The 15656-nt window shown below is 37.3% G+C and overlaps 2 long non-coding RNA genes across 2 annotated transcripts; both read left to right on the top strand.

Annotated features, from left to right (window-relative positions):
* The first annotated feature begins 5612 nt into the window (after positions 1-5612).
* LOC120435628 lies at positions 5613-9477 on the top strand. Its single transcript, XR_005609794.1, has 3 exons — positions 5613-5771; positions 6162-6272; positions 9236-9477. It is a non-coding gene; the product is annotated as an uncharacterized LOC120435628 (long non-coding RNA).
* A 2709-nt stretch (positions 9478-12186) lies between these two features.
* Positions 12187-14542, top strand: LOC120435868. Its single transcript, XR_005609981.1, has 3 exons — positions 12187-12378; positions 12848-12970; positions 14439-14542. It is a non-coding gene; the product is annotated as an uncharacterized LOC120435868 (long non-coding RNA).
* The last annotated feature ends 1114 nt before the right edge of the window (positions 14543-15656 follow it).

Here is a 15656-nt window from a genome sequence, read left to right as displayed (position 1 = left end):
CGAGACTGCTACACTGTTAAGAGACCTTGTTTTTCGATTACACAGCATTCCTCAAGATATTATGTCAGATCAGGGTCCCAGTTCGCATCTCGTCTGTTTGGAAGGAGTTCTGTACGGAAATAGTGAGCCAAGTCAATTTGTCTTCTGGGTTTCATCTGCAGACCAACAGCCAAGCAGAGAGGGCCAACCAGGAGCTGTAGGCGGTTCTTTGGTGTGTGGCCTCATCAAACGTCCACATGGGTTTCCCAGTTGGCATGGGTGGAGTACACTCGCAATTTAATGACATCTGCAGCCACTTGAGTCTCTCCATTTGAGGCTTTCCTAGGGGAACCTACCCCTGCACTGTCCATCACTGGAGGGATACTAGCAGTATCTTTCATGCAGCATAACATGCGCCACTGTCACAGTTTTTGTAGAACCACACGGAGCACTCTATTCAGGTCAGCTGAACAGAATAAAAGTCTAGCAAATCGTCAGCGTGTTCCAGCTGACACCTATCAAGTTGGCCAGAAAGTCTGGCTCTAACACAAGTACGTACCTCTATGAATTGAATCAAAGAAACTAGCCCCTCGGTTCATTGGGCCGTTTGAGGTACTGTCTGTCATTAAAACATGAAGATTCACAATGTTTTTCATGTGTCATAGGTGAAGCCATTCCGGACAAGCCCTTGTTTCTGTTCACCGGAATAACTGAGGTCAGGATGTTGATGCCAAGGCGTGAAAAGCTGTTCACAGAGCTACACAGAGGGTAAGAACATTTCATGTGCTGATAAAGAGTCAAATCTGAAAAACAAAACTGATTTTTGCTGGTTAAAATGGGTATGCAAAGATAAAACAATACTATCTGCACATAAATTAAGACCGAATTATAGTACACATTCAGTCCTTTAACATATCAGTGTATTTGGTATATTTGATATTTAGTTCAACAAAGAAGAAACAAACAAGCAAAGGGGGGTGTAACACTTCAACGTGTGGTTTCTTCCGTGAACTTTGTTGTTGTTTCCTGTTTGGTTAATGCAGCTATGGTTTCCACAGCTATCTGACTTACCATAATTTAAAGGAGGAGGGGAATGTTTACAGTAAGACTAAAAATACTATACACAAGAACTATGGCTGACTGTTTGAACTGTGACAAATGAAAAAACTTTCAAAACGTGAAGACAATCTACAAGACTACATACAGCAACCAGAAATAAAGTTTTTGTTGTTTTTGTGTAACAAAAGCAAAGTTGGCAAAAGTATAGACATTCTGTACTTAAGTAAAAGTACAAATACTGCTGTTAAATACTCCAGTAAAAGTTGAAGTAATGATTCAATTTCTTTACTCAAGGAAAATTACAAGCTCTAAAATGTACTCAAAGTAAAAATTAGCTCTTTGGAGGACGTTTCTATTTTTGTCCAAAAATAAAAACATAATATCAGTAGAAAGGAATGCAAACTTTAGTCTAACCTTCATTTATTCTAATTATACTCAGCTTGAATCTAAAGGAAAAGAAGGAAAATAAAGACTATATTTATTTTCTATTGCCTACATTGTAGATGGTGTTTTTGCCTCTAAACAGGAAAATGTGTACAGTCTCAGCAAGTGGGGGAACCCTAAAATTAGTTGTAATGGCTCGGAGTGGGTAAAAGAATCACAAATAACAATTTCTAGTGAGAGCTCCAGTAGGTTTCCTTGGTGTACAGGCTGTGATCAGCTGCTCTTTGTGGATGTACACAACAGAATTCGACAAATTGTAAGCAGATGTGTCATGAGTTGTCCTGGCTGATTTCAATCCTCTACACTGACACTACACTGTTTATGCTGTCTTATTTTCTAGGCTGTATAAAGTTGGTAGGAAGATGAAATTCAGTCAATAAATCTCAGCATCAACAGCAAAAATTCATGTTAGGTTACATCAAGCGTAGTAGAGATTAACTCTGAAAATGAAACCATAGCCACTGTACAACTCGCACACTGTTCGTTACTTTAAATCCGTCATAGTACAGCAAACTAACCTGTGTATCCTGCACTAACCTGCAGAGGATTTTCATGAGACCTTTAAATAACAGTTAGTCTACCTCAGTCTGATTTGCAGCATGTTTCATAATCTGAAAAAACATAATGTCACATGTAAAGACCCAATATCCAATTTCAACACATGAGGACTTACAAGCTTTAAATCTGCACTTTATCAAACCCCGCTGAGCAATCCTTACCTTTAAATCAAACCTCTCGTCTTCCTCTCCTGTCCTGTCTTTCTTATCTTTCTTGATATCTGAGTGAAATTGGCTCTTTATTTTCTCATTGTGAAATACAGCAACTCGACCTTTAGTTAGCAACACACTGCGTGACAAACATTTTGTGTGTTGGGCTGATAGAAATATTCCATTTGAAATTACCTGCCACTTAAAAAAAATAAATAAGATAAATAAATAAAAATTGTTTTTTGTTTTTTTGATTTTTGTTGTTATTTGTTGTTTGGGTTTTTTTTTCCACAGCCAATGAAGCTGCCCTAATTATTCCATCTCTGAGTCCTGTGTTTTGGGTCTTACCACACAGCTCACCCTGACAGCTAACAAACTATCAAGCTTACATCCAAAAAAAGTGTAATAAAATAACAAGAAAAAAAACAACTGCAGAAAATGAATGGATATTGCTTTGAGCTGTAGATGTGCAGTTTGAGAAATTATAATAAACAACGTGGTACTTTTTTACCTTTGGGTCTCTTGAAATTAATTCTGTAGTATGTTTAAAATGATAAAAAATATAAATCTATAAAATGTTTTTAAGACACAAATGCACAATAATAAAAACCCTATAAATAGATAAACCGCACAGATGAGCAAGTTATTTAAGCAAATCAAGATCTGAAATGATTCCTGCATTAAATCAGACCAACTACTGCTGGACCAGCAAAACTTAAGTGACCTTGATGATACTGAAACTACACCAGCAGTCAAAAGTTTGGACACGCCTTCTCATTTAATGTTTTTTCCTTTATTTTTACTACTTTAGTATGTATCTACAATATAGAAAGACATCAAATATATGAAGCACGATATACAGAATTATCAACTTTTCTCTTTGCTACAGAACTCTAAATATGGTTCATATTTCAGAATCCTGAATGTAGACACCCTTTGCTTTGTTGACAGTGCTGCAAACCCTAGGCCTTCTCTCAGTGAGCCTCATGATGTAGTCACTTGAAATGGTTTTCACTTCACAGGTGTGCCTTGTCCGGGTTCATTTGTGCAATTTTTTGTCTTCTTAATGGGGTCGGGACCATCAGTTGTGTTGTGCAGAAGTCAGACTGGTACACAGCTGACAGCCCTATTTGACAACTGTTAGAATTTAAATTATGGCAAGAACCAATCAGCTATGTAAAGAGAAACAACAGTTCATCATTACTTTATGAACTGAAGGTCAGTTAGTCCGGAAAATTGCTAAAACTTTGAATGTGTCCCCAAGTGCAGTCACAAAAACCATCAAGCGCTACAATGAAACCATCTCACATGAGGGCCGACCCAGGAAAGGAAGACCAAGAGTCATCTCTGCTGCTGAGGACAAATTCATCTGAGTCACCAATCCCAAGTTAGCAACACCTCAGATTAGAGCCCTGATAAATGCCACACAGAGTTCCAGTAGCAGACACATCTCCACATCAACTGTTTAGAGCAGACTGTGTGAATCAGGCCTTTATGGTCAAACAGCTGCTAAGAAACTACGACTAAGAAAAAGCAACAAATAGAAGAGATTTGTGTGGGTCAAGAAACACAAAGAATGGACATTAGACCAGTGGAATCTGTGCTTTGGTCTGAGTAGGAATTTGAGATCTTTGGTTCCACCCGCCGAGTCTTTGTGCAGCGCAGAAAAGATGAACGGATGGTCTTTACATGCATGGTGTGATGGTGTGGGGGTACATTGCTGGTGACACTTTTGGGTATTTTATTCAAAACTGAAGACACACTGAACCAGCATGGGTACCACACCATCCTGCAGCAACATGCAGTCCCACCTGGTTTGCGTTTAGTTGGACCATCATTTAGTTTTTCAAAAGGACAATGACCCCAAACACATGTCCAGGCTGTGTAAGGGCTATTTGACCAAAAAGGAGGGTGATGGAGTACTGGACCAGATGGCCTGGCCTCCACAGTCACCTGACCTAAACCCAACTGAGATGATTTGGGATGAGATGGACCGCAGAGTGAAGGCAAAAGGGCCAACAGGTGTTCAGCATCTCTGGGAACTCCTTCAAGACTGTTTTCCAGTGACTCCACCAAGAGTGTGCAAAGCAGTAATCAAAGGGTGGCTATATTGAAGAATCTAAAATATAAAACATTTTGAGTTACTTTGCACTTTGTTTACTACATAATTCCATGTGTTCATTCATAGTTTTGATGCTTTCAGTGAGAATCTACAATGTAAATAATCATAAAAATAAAGAAAACACCATTAAATGAGAAAATGTGTTCAAACGTTTGACTGCTAGTGTAAAAGGTTTCATAGTTTTAAAGTTTAAAGCACGGGGTGCAGATAATGTCTAATCCCCACTTTATAAAGTCTAACGGGAAATTCTTTCACTAGAAAACAGTGAACAAAATAATTTACAAATGTTTTTCTGAAAATCCTAAAGAGACGAGCTGGGAAACATTTAAAGTGAGTCTTAATGCTCATCTGTCTTTCATGAAGTTTTATGAAATAGCTATAAATACCACAAAAAGATGATGAACCATCCCCAGAGCTACATATAAGGTCTGATATATCAGTGTGGTGCTAAATCAAAGCAGGAATAAAACAATATCTGTGCATAAAACTTGAGACGCATATCAGTGTATATAATAACACTTAAACCAAGAAAGAAAAAAGTTAGAAGAAAAGAAGGAACCAACTGTTATCAATTATAGGTGATATTTTAATGTGTAGTCACTACAAATGTCTTGTTTCCTGTGGCTCTTCTTCTCGCATTCGGCGTTGTGAGACACTGCTGTGAGAAAACAGTGAGAGAAACTGTAATTGACAAAAACATTTGACATTCTTGTAGCTGCACAAAGATACACTGTGTTAGGAATATATTAGATATTTAGCAAATGCTAAGCAAGACAGAAACATGTTTTCAAAAACAGCCATAAAATGTACTCTTATTGTTAAACATACAGTAACTACTCTCCTGTTCCACTTTATATATTTTCAGCTGAAATGAAATTAATTAGCATGATTAATGATGAGATCACAGGTAACAAAAATGATGAGAACAAACAGTGATTGTAGAGAGTTAGTTAGGACTGACCAACAGCTTTGTTTTGTCTTTTTTTCTGTTTTTATAGAAACATTTCACATTTTCCATAAAAGATGGAAATTATTGATATGTTAATAATAGAATTTGTCATGCATGGAGCTAAGCAAATGTTTGAAATGAGTTTTCAAACATTTGTGTTGAACAGGTTTGTTTTTTTAACTGCTGTTTGAGAAGCTTCTCTGGTGGTAATATTTTTTCTGCTCTAGTATCTCTTTGATTTTGTCTTGAAATAGATGAGCTGCGCTGTAGATAGACCCTCCTCCCCATCCTTTAAAGTCATCAGGAAGTTTTTTTTTTAACAGAGCTGTGAAAGGTGTTGTGCTTCATTTTTCTTTGAAAAGCCTGAGGTGAGGGTCGCAGAGGTGAATCTTGATGCAGAATTTTCAGCAAATATTGAAGGAATTGATTAAAATAATAAGACACAGTTGGACTAACTCTGAAGTCAGCTGAAGCCTCAGTATGATGAGCCGTCCACAGAAATACATAGAAGGTAAGAACAGTAATGTGGTGGTAAATCAACAGGGAGGAGAAAAACTTTTTATACATTTTTGTGAACAACACTGTCATAGAACGTAACATGTAATGAAATGAAACAATACTCTTTTAATTGAAATATCTTAACCTTTTACTTAGAATTTTAAAATATAAATATATTAAAAAGGTCATTTGAAGAAGTCAGCCTTATTGTTATGTAATATGCACTTTGTCATGTTTCTCGTTGGTCTAATCCAGCTGTGATTCTTACCTGTTTTAATTTTTTCTTTCATTTTAAACAAGACAAACACATATCTTTACATCTGTCCTCAGATGCACTAGAGTTAGAACTATTTATTAAATGTTTATGTACTTGTTTGTTCACTTTCTGTCTCCTCTAAATCAGGTGAAGCTCTTCACTCTCAACATGCAAAATCAAACAATGCATTAAAGCTCAGAGTGGCCGTGCTGGTTGTCTGTGTTCTCCTGGTATCGGCTCTCGTGGTAACTTATCTCTGTGAGTTTGTAATTTTATTCATGTAGCTTTACTTAAATAAGTGTCTGATTTACCATAAATTTATTAAATATCAGAATATTTACTGTAAAATTGTGAAGGAAAAACTTTTGAGTTGTGACCTAAATCATAAATTGGATGGATAGCACAACCACTTATGAATGTGTTTTACTCTGTGGGGGAACTATGCTGCTTTTTAGCTCGTGATTTTTGTCATAATTAATATGTTATTATTTTTATTTGTACGCCAAATTAAAAAATCATAATCAAACTGTGACTCAGACATTCTTCTTCATGAATCTTGGGCAACACACCCGTAGCCGTCGATTTAAGAAGAATGCCTGGCTAGCTTCTCATTTTTTAACACATTAACTTTATTAAATGTTAAGGCTAGCATATATATATATATATCTGTGAGTTTGTAATTTTATTCATGTAGCGTTAATTAAATAAGTGTCTGATCTACCGTAAATTAATTAGCAATCAAAATGTTTATTATAAAATTGTGAAGAAAAACTTTTGACTTATGACTTTCTAATTCATCTGCATCATATGAAATCCTTTCATTTTAAAATTCAGGCTTCAGGACAAATTTGTCCAGCATTTTAATTAAAAGAGAAATAATTAGTAACAGAAAATCAGCTGTTAACAAAGGCCAGTGAGCTACACTATCACCTGCTTTGCTATGACAATCAGCATCAAATCCTTGGTTCTAGCACTCTACTGTTGCTCTAAGTCAAAATTTGATTTATTAAGGTTAATAAAAGCTGTGACCAAATTCATTAATTGGATGGATAGCACAACCACTCATGAATGTGTTTTTAGCACATGATTTTTGCCGTAATTAATATTATTTTATTGTCATTTATTATGTTATTTTATTTGTAAGCTAAGTTAAAAATCATAATTAAACAGTGACTCAAACATTCTTATTCATGAATCTCACGCAACACACCCGCAGCCGTCAGTGGAAGAAGAATGCCTGGCTAGCGTCTTATTTTTAACATTAACTTTATTAAATTTTAATATTAGCATATATACAAATTATATTCAATTATTCATTTACCTATACAGTTTTATTATAAAAACTTTAGAAGTGGTAGCACTACGCATTCAGGTCAATAGCCAATGATTTTAGGATTAAAAAAGTTACTTTGTTCTCTGGTTATATGCACATATTCTTAACCTGCATGCTACCAAAGCCTGCTCATATGTGAAAAAAATCAAGACTACAGGTGTACTGAAACAAGAGGTTGTGGTAACAAAAATCTTCTCATTGGCTTTAGACTCTGGAAAATCATATTCAGATACAGATGAACAGGTGATGGAGAAACAGGTTTACCTTTTAGGTGAATGAGTTGAAGGGAAGTTATGAACTGTTTCTGAGAGACAAAAAACACCAGGATCCTTTTCTAAGTGGCTGACAGCTGGTAACTGTGCAGGGGTGAGTCTAGGAAAGCTTTGCCAGGGGGCCAGGTAGGGCATTAACAGGGAAAGGGGGGCAAAAAAAAATACTTTTCTTTCTTATTCTCATTTAAAATGTCTCATTTTTAATAAATAATTTCCTGAATCTTACAACCAAAGTTTTTGTCACGACTGAGGAGCAGTCGTGTGGAGTATTGGAAAAGGATCCAAAATGCAGGTACTGGCTGGGGTGCGAGTGAGTGTTTATTTACAGCGGTGATAAGGTGACAAAAACAGGAAGAGCAGAGCGGGGAGTAAACAAACCTAAACTGGGAAAACTAAAGAAGAAAACTTAAACCAGACACTCACGGGAGGAGGAGCAAAATGCACAAAGAGAGATGGCAGAGAGCCGCAGAATGAATACCGGGTAACATAGAATAATGCAGACTGACATGGAATTAAACAGACGACACGACAGAGAGCACAGGAAAACACAGGGCTTAAATACACAGGGGAGTAATCAGGGAATGGGCAACAGGAGGGAGACACAGCTGGGAGGAATGAGGCTAACGAGACAGGGGAGAGGTAAAACTGAACACACCGACATGAGACATGAACTTTCAGAATAAAACAGGAAACACACAGACACAGAGAACCAGACAGGACACTGAACTTGACAGGCAGACTCACGAGCGGACACAGTGACACCATAGACAGATGGAGGGAACACAGAAGTGGGAGCAGGCAGGCACAGAACAAAACCTTAACAAACGGCAAACCTCAACCAAAGATATAACAGGATAAACAAGCACAGGAAATAATATAAAGAAACACAAAACACTGAGTAGACAGACTCAGGACCATGACAGTTTTCATCTGATGTAAAATGTATAGAAATCATACATATACCAACAAGACAGTGTACATCACTGTGACAGCAGTGTTTGTTTTCATTCAAAGGCCGATATTTTGTCCCAGTCCAGCCCTCATACCGACCCAGTACTGGTAATTTTTCTTATGCAGATGAGGCATTATTTCTGTACCATTATTTAATTCCAGAGGTTTTTAAGTTATTTTTTTTTTGCACTTGTTGACTTGTAAAAGCCTATATGACATATTTTATTTCATAATTCATTAACCGCACAGAGAAGGCATCGTTTAAATATGTTAAATTTGTTTCTTTAAGCAAGTTCTTCATGACTGAGCTAAGTGTCCTCTTTTTTGGAAATCAAAATATGGTCACCCTAATTCACACTCTTTCAGAAAATAACAAAAAAAAACCAACATCTGGAAGTAAAAAAGTGCTGATGACTTGAATATGTCAAATTATACTGTTCCAGATTAACAGATTAGAAGATTAGCAGCAAAGATTATCACCTTTAGAAGCAATAACTTCTCATTATTATTAGTCGTATTAGTATATTAGCAGTAGTAGAAGCAGTAGTCTGACGATCAATCTCACTCTGCTCACTAATCTCTCACCACAGTAGCACAAACTGAAGTGTGGAGTTTGACTGGGCCATTGCAACATGTTGATTATTTTCCTTTTCCTTGTTTTGCAGATTTGCTGCTGTGCCTGGGATCATTGTTCTCTCTGCGTTACATTTGACTCTTGAATACTTTAGTATACAGAGAAGTTCATGGTTTAAGGTGCCCAGGTCTTATGGCTGGAAAACAACTTCAAATCACTAACCATCCACTACTGGAATAACAGTTGGTATGAGGTCTTTGTGCTGATATGCTGTGTTGGTTTTTCACAAAGCTGGGCACTGTGTATTATGGTCAAATACCTGCCTTATCTAGAGAAATGCATGAGTTCTCCACCACTGACAACCACTTATAAGGCTGCACCACACAGCTGTCAACCATACAAGGGGAGGAGAAGTGTTGCACACTTAAATAAAACCTTTATGGCTTAATGTGTCAGCCTTTGGTGTACAATCTGCAAATATACAGACACAGTCCATCGTCACAGTGGACTGAAATGTTTCAACCTCAACAAATACATCTTACAGTAGAATAAATGAAATCAAGATTAAAAGATGATTACAAACATAATGAGGATTACCATACATAATACTATATTACACGTTTTGTAACCAGTCTCTTAACTCTTGCTAGGCCCACTACATTACAATGAGTGGCCCACTGTGTTTAGCCCTTGTAGACTGCTCATTTCAGGGCATACTCCCTCTTGTGGTAGAACGGAGGAATAACCATTCTTCCAGTACTACATTTTACTGGAGACTGGGGCACACATTATTTTGTGACAATTAAAGAAAATAATATTTTAACAATCTGAACACTGTAATGAAATAAAGGGGATGGCTTATTTACATACATGAAACACTCCTTGCCCTTATAGATGGACCTGACCATTTCACACCAAACTTGCCATTGCACACTCCGGGCTCATCTTTACAAACGACTTTATTTTGGTTGCATGCATCATGCAACAGTGCAGTTTCCTACACAGTTACCGTTACCCAATCTACATTTATAATAACACTAAAAGATGACAAAATGAGAACAGCAGACATTTCAATAAAGCCCATTTTAAGGAATTGAACATGATTTATTGAAGTACTGAGTTTGAGCAATAAACTATTCAGATGGAGCTGCATAGCAGAGTAGAGCCTAACAGTGGCAGGAAGTAGGCAAGGGCCCTTTGGAGTCTAGATGCTGGTGGTGGCAGAGATGAAGCAGGTTAATACTTGGATGAGGAAATCATTTTGGCCAGGATAACTTGGAGATGAGATGAAGGCAGGCTTACGGTGGGTAATAAAACGAGTGGATCAGAGTGAAGATGACAGAATTAAGTTACAACATGGGAAAGTGGAAGTGATGTAAAGAATAGACTAACAGCACAAAAGCACCCAGGAAGGCAGGCAGATGAGTGAATACAGAGCTTCCTTACTGAATGTATGTGTAAGCATCATTACTAATGCAAACTGAGCTAAGTAAAAATGAAGAGTAGATGGCAGCAATGCACATCTGCAATAACCTGTTGTAGAATAACCAGCCTGTCCAGCACAGAGGATAAACCGCAGAGCAGGTTAATGTGGGAAACGTGTGTTGGCATGAATCTCCTCGACAAGTTTAAGTAATCAGATTACTTTTAAAGGTGAAATCAGATTACACAAATAATCAGATTACCCCTTATGGTGTACTCAAATTATATTTTATCATCACTGGAGGAACTTTGATCTATTCTTCTCTGCAGAGTTCTTTTAATTCAGCCACATTAGCAAAGTGCCAAAGCAACTTACATGTTATTTTATTTTTGAGACATTCAGATGTTGACTTACGCTTTGGATAACTTCCCTGCTACATCACTGTGCTGTATTGTTTTATTTTTTCTTATGTTTTGCTTTCTGCTAATGTTGGTGAATAAAAGCCTGTTTGGTCTGCACCTCATCTCCGCCTCGAGCCTCCTATTTTAATCCAGCAGATGGTCTTGATTCAGTTATTAAAGCTCCATCTAGAGGACAGAGACAGCAGCTACAGTTTGTACATTAATGGGGTTGTTTTTCAGGAGCTGGGCTCGGGCCCTTAGTTCTAGTGAAAGGAACTCTCAACACTTCAGCTCTTTGTGGGAAGAGTTTGTGACTGGCCCCTTCCTGTTCCAACATGACTGCGCACCAGTGCACAAAGCAAGGTCCATATAGACATTTATAGTGAGTTTGGTGTGGAAGAACTTGACTGTCTGCACAGAGTCTTGACCTGAACTCAATAAAACACCTTTCAGATGAAAATGGGATGTCACCCAAGTTCATTGTTGTCATAAGCAGACAATAATGTAATGGTAAAAAGAAAACTTTGAAGAGCAGTTGTGACTACATGACTACAGGATGCAGTGTGAGTGAGATTGACAGCTGGTAGTGAAAGAGGAGAGACAAGACTTCAGAATACTCTGTCTCTCTTGAGCTTTCGCTGAGACCACAAGACTAGTAAAGGTAGAAGATGGCCTGAAGAAGATAGTGGGTTATCAACCATGCATGCATGTATAGTTAATTAAAATGTAAAATCCACAAGTTAAAAGAGAGTCCTCTCTGGAAAATGATTACATGGTTTTCGTCTTTTGGGTTTTTCCTGTTTTATTTTGAAGGCTACTTTTCCTTTTTGTTCCTTTTCCACTGTGAGGTCATATTTTGAATTTAGCAGCTCTCCATGCCTAATTCCTGGTGATGTCAGTTTTCTGTCTGAGCTCTTGGTGCTGAACAACTGGGAAGACTGTGTTATGAAGGGGAAGAGAGAGGAAGGTTGTGAGTCCTGCAATTAAACTCTGGAGAAGATTGCAGCGCCTGCAGGGCTGTGGTCCTTGTGGTATTTTTATTAATTTACAAAAGAACAGTAGTTTCCATGAAATGTATAAAAATGGATTTTGTGAAAAAGTGTTATTCAAATATGAGGAAGTAGACTGTGGATGAAGTCTCCTCCCCGTTATCATGATTCATGAGAAAGTTGTGAAACATGAAAATGAGGTACAGTGTTTCTTTTGAACTGCCTAAAGAGAAGAGCAAACATAGCTTCAGGAGAAATATCGCCAAATACTTGTGTTTTTCTGCTGTTGTCAAAAGCTTCAGTAAAACATAAATCTTTATTAAAATACTTCTATTATTCAGAGACAGCTGGACTAATTCTGAACTCAGGATCTTTAAACCTGAAACGATGAGCCATTCAGACAGTGGCAATGTGGGGGAAGGTAAAGACGACTTTTCTTTTGTTCTGTATAAAAGCTATTTGAACATAATATGTTTATTCTGGAATAAAAACAGGATCATCAGCACATATCTTAAAATCTGTCATCAAGCTGCAAGTCTATAGATGATGATATTTACTCTGCACATTTGCAAAATTTAAGCATTCAGACTTTGTTAAGTTTTATTGATAGGAGAAAATGCCAAGACAGACATTTAATTGTAAGTTTAAAGTGACTTAGAAAATGATAAAAAGAGGAACGATTGGGGCTTGTGATGTATTTGACGTGTGGTAATCCCTTATTTAGCATGTCAGTGTTTCTTTGCAGCTGTGGTCCTCCAACCTGTGAATGCTATAACTCATAAACACTGGATCATTACTAATAAATATTACAGTCCTTTTACCTGTACACAGCTACACTATGTTGTGTTATTTAATTAATCCACCCTCTGTCTCCTCTAAATATTCAACAGATGAAGTTTTTGAACCTCAACATGAACAAGTAAACAGAGGGTCAAAGGTCACCACAAAAATAGGGGTGGTGGTGGTTGTCTGTGTTCTCCTGGCAACTGCTGTCTTTTTGACGTTCTACTTCTGTGAGTTTGTACACTTTATTCATAAACTTTATTTAAAAGCAATAAAATTTCTGATCTGCTTTAAATTACCAAAGAAACAGAATTTATCTGTGCTGTTAGCTCACAAATGCACTGGCCATCTTCTGACTTCAGCACTTTATTGCAGCCACAGGAAGTCTGTGAAGAGACGATTTCACGCTCATAAAATACAAAATCACATCTGACATGAAAGATACATGAAAGTCAATACACAAGACAATTCACACACACACAAGACATGAAAACATTGGCAAGAGTGTTGGTTTGCAGCTCACGTTTAATTCAAACTAGCAACAAAAATTGTTATTCACAATATATGTGACTCCCTACATTTTTCTTTTTTTATTTAACAACCACTGTCATTGTGGTATTTTAAAATGCTGTTTCATCTCCCTGAAGAACACCTACTTCCTCAAAATGTCTTGCTTACCTCATGGCACACCCGTTAAGAACCACTGGGTCAACATACAATAAAGCTTAATGTCATTTGGTGTTAGTGTTGATAAGCTTACAGGTGAATGAGTGATCGCTGGGAATAACTTTTGGTTGCTGCTACATGATCTCAGTTTGAGTCACATCATTTGGAGGCAGACCTGCTGATGCTGCTGCTTCACTCTCTCTGGCTCTTTTTGAAATTAAAGGATTTGATGGTGTTAAGCTGTGCTGAGTTATTTTGATTGTGTCATATCTAACACTGACTCTGCTTATAGCTAAATCATTCCTAACCTGTTCATTGTGTCTGTGCACATTTCTTTTGACAGAACGTTGCTAATGCAGTTTTTCTGTGTAGGTGACTGTGAGTCCAAGTGCAGGGTGGATATAACCATTTTGCATCATTTGTCTCAATTATGACACGTATTACAAGACATTTTTAAAAATGCAAAAAAACTAAAAAACAAAAACACCTTTTCATTCAAGGCTTGCAATTGCCCCTCCTGGGGAGTCAGTCCTACCTTTCCCTGCACCCCTGCAGCATATTATACAAACAGCATTAATCAGTCTCCACACTTTAAACATCTACTGATCTGGATAAAAGTGATATTCTACCACTATGAGTTTTTCATTTGTTCGGATGAATGCATTAATGCACAATGGTCTCTATCTGCAACATGAACTTCTGACACTATCTGTGAAATTGTAAAGTACTGTACATTAGTACTGTAAAGTACAAATGGTGGAATTGAACTTGGGACCTTCTTGCTGTGAGGCAGCAATGCTAACCACTATTTGTGCATAATAAAAGTTGGATTGTACCAGCTGAGGTGACATTTAAGTCTATATTAGTGTTTAGAAAAGAACACTTAACTACCAAAGAGGGTGCATGGTTGTGGGTGAACAGCTCATCACTGATAAATAAGTTTCACTGTTGTTAAAATAGTTTTTTATTCCCACAATTAAAAATACCAGTTTTTACTGAAGCAATTATTGTTTGTTTGTTTTTATCTCTTAGGGTGATTTACTGGAACAACAAAGAACCAGACAACTGGTTCCTCATACCAGCAACTGGTATGAGGAAAATCCTGATGGAGAAGTCTGTGACAGGACGGAGGTAAAGGTGGCGCCCTGGCCTGAAGTGTTGGTTTGATAAATGGTGCACTATACCTCAAAGAAATAACTTAACTGGACAGTTTGTATTCGGTTTACATCAAGTTCAGCGTACAAAACAATCTAAGTACAGGGTAGAGATAGTGAAATGATACTTTCCAACTCTGATGTTACAAACACTTAAAAGAAACTTCAAGGAAAAACTTAAAGAGAAGAGTTGAATAATAAAACATGAAAAATATCCTTCTAATTGCTTTACCTGCTTAATCAATTAAATGTTGGTGGGGGGAGATGGAGGGGGGAGGGCCCTCAACAGGTCACCAGTTACATGCCAGATATATACTTGAATAATATTTCGTATCTTATATCTTTTGTCTTCATTGACATTATTATTATGAGCCGCTGTTCTCGTACTTTCTGTGAAACAGTTTCCAACCATTTATTTTGTTTTTTTCTATTTTTTAAAGCTTTTGCAAAAACTATTTCCTGGAAAAGTTTGAATGACACTGATCCAGGAAAAACAATTGTGCTTGATGGAAATAAAGACCTCCAGTCTGTTGACTTCTTGTCATTGTGTTTTCAATATTTGAAAATAATGTGGTTACTGATTGCTGTCAGACCTGTTGAATCAAGAAATCACTTAAAGTCATTGACATCTCTCAGTCTGGAAAGGGTTACAAAGCCATTTCTTAGGCTTTGGGACTCCAGTGACCACAGTGAGAGTCATTATACACAAATGAAGAAAACAGTGGGGAATCTTTCCATTAGGGGCCAACTTACCAAAATTACTCCAAGAAGACATCAACGATTCATGCAGCAGCTCACAAAAGAAGCCAGAACAAGATCTAAAGAAATCCCGGCCTGTCTGGTCTCAGTTAAAGTCAGAGTTCACAAGTTGACAATAAGAGACTGGACAAAATGAACTGACGAGACAAAGGCTGAATTTTTCACATAGGGCCAAGTATTTGGCACAAAGTTTTAAAAAATAAAGTCTTTTTTTAACATGTCCAAGTAAAACATAAATTTTGAACCATTTGGATGGAGCCTGAGTAACATGAGAGAGGAGGAGGTGGGTTGCAGGGAGGCGTCTGCAAGGGAGAGTGACAGATGAGCAGTGAGATTT

The sequence above is a fragment of the Oreochromis aureus genome, linkage group 22 (genome assembly GCF_013358895.1).
Source record: "Oreochromis aureus strain Israel breed Guangdong linkage group 22, ZZ_aureus, whole genome shotgun sequence".
Taxonomy (NCBI): Eukaryota; Metazoa; Chordata; class Actinopteri; order Cichliformes; family Cichlidae; genus Oreochromis; species Oreochromis aureus.
Note: the sequence above shows the minus strand (reverse complement) of the source record. Positions and strands in the feature narration are given on the sequence as shown.